Genomic DNA, 6,014 nt, shown 5'->3' with positions numbered 1-6,014 from the left:
GTAAAGAGCTCCTTATCATAAGAGCCTAAACTACATGTTACTCTTGACCCGCATGAGCTTAAAGGCTGAACGACCCAAAAAGAAAACATTCTTTTGAACTACGTTATGACTTGATCCCTATCATTGTAAAGGGTACGTTTGAAGGAAACTTTAAGTTCAGTCCAGACAAAAAGAAAAAAAGCAAAAAAGAAGAATTTTTCTGGTATGCGGACATCGTTAATTATTTGGTTTGTGAACAATTCCCTGAAGATTACAACTACCATCAACAGAGGAAGCTCAAGCATGATTACAAACACTATTATTGGGATGAACCGAATTTTTATAGAAGAGGTGCAGATCAAATCATTCGATTATGCGTACCAAATGCTGCTCAACAACGCATATTGTCACAGTGCCACAATTTGCCATATGGAAGGCACTTTGGAGGGCAACGCACTTCAGTTAAAGTTTTGCAAAGTGGATTCTTTTGACCTTCATTATTTAAGGATGCTGCTGACTACGCAATGAAATGTGATTGGTGTCAACGCACCGACAAAATCTTATGGTAGAACGCAATGCTAATGAACACTATCTTGGAGCTGGAATTATTTGACGTCTGGGGGATTGATTTCATGGGACCATTCCCTCCTTTGCATGGCAAGAATTATATCTTATTGGCCGTCGATTACGTTTCTAAGTGGGTAGAGGCAATTTCATGTGTCGCAAGTGATGTGGTGGTAGTCTTCTAGTTCCTCAAGAAAAATATTTTCACTCGTTTTGGCACGGCATAAGTGATGAAGGATCACATTTTGTCAATCATAATATAAAGGAGCTGCTGTGCAAGTACAATATCCTTCACAAAGTGGCCACCGCATACCATCCGCAAACAAATGGCCAGGCTGAAGTGTCTAATTGTGAAATTAAATTGATACTTGAGAAGGTAGTAAAACCTTCATGTAAGGATTGGGCAATAAAGCTTGATGATGCGTTGTGGGCATACGGGACCACATTTAAAACACCAATAGGTATGTCCCTCTATGCGTTGGTATTCGACAAGGCATGTCATTTGCCTTTGAAGCTGGAGTATAAAGCATTGTGGGCGGTCAAAAAACTGAATTTTGATTTGAAAAAAATAGGGGAAGCGCAAAAACTACAGCTGGTCGAGCTAGAAGAATAGAGGGTCAACGCATATGAGAATGCGAAGATTTACAAAGAGCGCACCAAATGCTGGCATGATAAACGCATATGCGATAGAAACCTCCAAGTCAGGCAAAAAGTCTTACTCTTCAATTCGAGATTGTGGCTCTTCCCAGGAAAATTAAAATCGCGCTGGTACGGTCTCTTCATCATCAAGGAAATATTTTCACATGGTGTAGTGGAACTGATCACCGAGGATGGTAGTCGAATATTTAAAGTTAATGGACAATGGATCAAGGCATATTGTAGAGGAGATTTCCAGCCAGAAACAGTCTCTGCAAAGTTGAAAAACCCGGACTATCTCTTACTCAACTCTTGAACATTTAACTCTTCGTCACTTTACTATTATCTGTATTTCACTTATTTCTTTCTCTAAAAAAAAAAACTTGTTGTTTTGTTTTAAAATCATTTGACCATCTCTTTGTCTATTTACAAGGATTAAAGCACAAGATTGCAATGAGCAAATGATCTCATTTTATGACCGCAATCCATAGAAGCAAAGATCGCCGTAAGGATGGATGCATCAATACACAATGCGGGCGACAATGCCAAATTTGGGGGGTGTACTCTTCATTATCTTTATTTCAAATTTTGCGCAATCACATTGTGTTTCACTTTTCAAAGTTTTATCACCGCATCCTCCTTGATTACCACAATCATTTGACAAGTAGATAAATTTAGTAGTTTACCGCATGTAGTTTCTTTGCCAAGTAAGATTTCAATGATGAAAAATATGCTTCTATGTCTTTTGTATATATCAGAGTCAACTTAATCTTAAGATAGTCACCTTATGAAATATTTCTAGAAGTTAGGGGTTTGCTAGCTTTCTTTCAAACTCTCTTTACAACGCATTTTATGACCATCGCATGACCTATTTTAATTTCTTTTGGTAATGAGGATATTGCCGCATTTTAAATTTAAGGGTGTGGTATTTATTTTCGACCTTGCTATAATTTTTTTTTTTTGAGAATAACGACTCCACTGTCAACACAATGGGAAACCCATGATTGATAAGAGTTAAGTTGTGAAAGGCACTTACCCGTAGTTGGATGTCTGCATGACACACGTGGGGCAAGCCAAAACGAAAGTAAGTCATCAAGATCAACGTATAAATCAATGATCACAACTCCACTACCAAATCGATATGAGTTTAGTCTGAGAAAGAGTGTATTGCTCGTAGTTGGATGTCCGCATGACACACGTGGGAGCAAACCAAAATGAAGGCAAGGCACTCGGATCAGCGGAAGGTCAGAAAAAAATAGCAATAAAGAAAATTTTTGTGCAAGGATAAATCATTTGACACCCTGGAGGAAAATTTTCTTTTTGAAATAAATCATGCGATGTTTCGGAATTAGTAAAGTTCTTTTGAAGTTAAGCTTGCAATCCCTAAGTCTTAGAAATATTTTAGGAAGAGACTTGAATTAGACTTAAGGAAATTCTGGCATATAGGATTTGAATGAAGTATCCTTGAGAAATCTAGAGAAAGAAAACTTTGCGGTAAACTTGCTAAAGGAATCTTTAGCTTATGCTTGAGGTCAAGCATTGTTTAAATTTGGGGGTGTGATAATGGGTAGAAATGCACGTTATCATAGTACTAAGTTCTTAAACAATGTTGGATTGCGTTGATGAAATATGTTAAATTGCGTCCATTAAGCATAAATTCTATAATATTGCAGTCTCATACGTCCAACGCATTAGAGCAGTTTATCTTTACATTTTTTTTTGTGCAGAATATGCGTTAACGCAATGCAAAGAGTGCGATCATAGGAATACATTGGTCGAGTGCAACTTCACCGCAAGACTTTGTATTGATCGTGCTCGCAAACATTCGCCCAAGAAGAATTACCGCAACTTGGTTAGTGCAACATGGTGGGCACATCCGGGTGAAAGGATAATTAAGAGCGATGGGATAGAAAGCTGATGACAGTCGGATCCAAATTAAGTTGACAGCCGATAACGATCACAAAGTACATTTAGCTTTATTCGTAATAATTATTCGACGCATCAATCAGGAATTAAAGCTATCCCATCTGTACAACCGGGAGAGAGAAACCGCCTTTCACCATGGAAGCTCTATAAATACCAAGTGTGTTCTTCAGAGAAGGGGTTAAGCAGTCGATTACTTCATCACTTTACAAGTTCACGCCTTTGTCCATAGTTTTCTTTCATTTTACGGCGGACGCGAGGAAGAAGGTGTGCCGGTAGATCATTCCAGTAAGCTTGGGAAAGCATCAGAAGCTCCAAGACAGAGAGAGGGCCGACGCCTGTGGAAGCGAGAACATTTGTAGATCAGAATAGAGATTCAGTGCCTCATTCAGCAAAGAATTGCTACCAGGCTCTCTACCTTTACTTTCCATTGTCATTTTGTACTCAACTCAGTTATAAGAATTGAATGTCTTTCTCTATATCTATTCACTCTCTGTTATTTATGCATGAGTAGCTAAATTAGTTGAATGGGTTGAGAAGTAGTTAGCTAGCACAACGAGAGAATCTTCATCTTTGCGATCATCTTATTTATATATGCTTCATTCGTCAATTAGAGATACTCGGGAGGGTAGTCTAAAGACAGGATCTAGACTTGGGAAGGTCAGGTCAAAATCTAGGTTTGGAAAAACCAGATTAGAATGCATAAATAGAAGATAGGCGCTTAGAAATGTGCACTATTTGTTATTAACGCATCGCATGCATCTTAGCAATAAGATATGATTGTATGCGGTCACCTTGCTTTCATGCATTTTGCATCAATGCATAGGACAAGAGTAGAGACTTAAGGATAAGCTCTATGGATATTTTGCATTCAATACATGCATCCTAGAATTAGGAGCATCGCATTTACTTTGGGAAATGACTTGCTATGCATGGTTATAACATGATCGCAAAGTTTGACGCATTCCTGAGTAACGTTAGCTAAAGATATTCTCAATCCGTTCATCGCATACTCATTGCATCTATCAACGCAACTATCTTTCTCAAATCCGCTGACTTTACTTACTTCTTTTTCATCAATGCAACAACACACCCACACTTTATTTATTTACTTGGTTACCACAAAGTTTTCATAAACATTACTAACGCAACTATTTTCACAAGTCCCTGTGTTTGACCTTGGACTTATCAAGAAACTCAGAGAAATTTACACTTGGATTCCGCTGGGGAAACTTGAGTGCACAACGCAATCCATCAATGCATATCATCCATATTTCGATTCATAAAATAACGCATCACTTATTTCAAGTTCAAAGCATCACTCGTCTATACTTCGACTCTTCAACCTCAGCTATAGATTTTATTCAAGATCAAGTTAAAAAAATTTTCCGATGCTTTTTAAAATTCAAGTTTGAAGGACTTGTCAATGCTTCATCAAATTTAAAGCTCAGAGACTTCATTGTTGCTTTTTCATCCTTAGGTTTAAGGCATCCTTTATCTTCAACATTGAGGCTTTGCTTATCTGAAGTGGCATTTCAGCTTCAAATTCTGGTATGGGTCTCTTTACTTCACTTGCTCAAGATCAGAGGCTTCGACGAAGCATGTTAAAAATCAAGCCTGAAAAATTCGCTGATGCTTCTTCAAATTCAAGTTTGAAGTATTTGTCAATGCTTCATCGAATTTAAGCTCAGATGTTCTGTCGATGCTCCTCCATCTTCAAGTTCAGAAGTTTCATCAATGCTCTTCCATCTTCAAGTTCGGAGACTTCACCACTTCCTCTTTGAAGTCAGCTTCGCTCTCTCTCTAAAATTTTAGTATAGCTTTGCTCCTTCTTCAAAATATCGATGTAGCTTTCTTTCTTCTCCAAAATGTTGGTGCAGCTTTTTTCACTCACAAAAGATGTTGGTGCAGCTTCGCTCCCTCTACAAAATATTGGTGCACCTTCCTTTTTTCTCCAAAATGTTGGTGCAACTTTGTTCCCTCACAAACAATGTTGGTGCAGCTTCGCTCCTTCTCCAAAATTTCGGTGCAACTTCACTTCCTCTCCAAAAATGTTGGTATGGCTCCACCTCATATGCAAGATCAAGTTTGGTCCGCCTGGCTTCGTCTTATACGCGAGATCAACTCTTGTTTGCTGGCTCCGCCTAATATACGAGATTGACTCCAGTCCGTCTGGCTTCGCCTCATCTCCAAAAATCAAATCTGGTCCACTTGGTTCTGCCTCATATGCGAGATTAACTCCAGTTCGTCTAGCTCCTCCTCATATGCGAGATCAACTTCGACCTGTTTATCTCTACTTCATATGCAAGATCAACTCCGGTCCGCCGGGCTCTACCTCATATATTTCACTGGGCTCCACCTCATCTCTAGAGATCAAGTTGATTTGCCTATCTCTGCCTCATCTACATGATTAAGTTCAATTTTCCTGACTCTGCCTCAACTGCACAATCAAGTCTGGTCTGCCTTGCTTTGCTTCATTTGCACGATCAAGTCTAATCTATCAGACTCCATGTTCGGTCTACCAAACTTTTCCTTATATGCAAGATTAGCTCAAGCACTAAGATCGAAGCCAATAGAATGCAGAGGATTCATCGATGCTTTGTAAAACTCAAGTGCGGAGGATTTGCCAATGCTTTTTCAAGCTTAAATGCGGAGGATTCATCGATGCTTCGTCAAAATCAAATGTGGAGGATTTGCTGAGCCTTGTCAAGCTTAAATGCAGAAAATCCGCCAATGCTTTGTCAAGCTCAAATGTGGAGGATTCATTGATGCTTTATCAAGCTCAAATGCGGAAGATTCGCTGATGGTTCGTCAAATTCAAGTACGGAGGATTTGTTGATGGTTCGTCAAGCTCAAGTGTAGAGGATTCACCAATGCTTCACCAAGCTCAAGTGCGAAGGATTCGTCAATGC

Source organism: Benincasa hispida, chromosome 9, assembly GCF_027475165.1.
Source record: "Benincasa hispida cultivar pf3 chromosome 9, pf3_genome.v1.1, whole genome shotgun sequence".
Taxonomy (NCBI): Eukaryota; Viridiplantae; Streptophyta; class Magnoliopsida; order Cucurbitales; family Cucurbitaceae; genus Benincasa; species Benincasa hispida.
Note: the sequence above shows the minus strand (reverse complement) of the source record.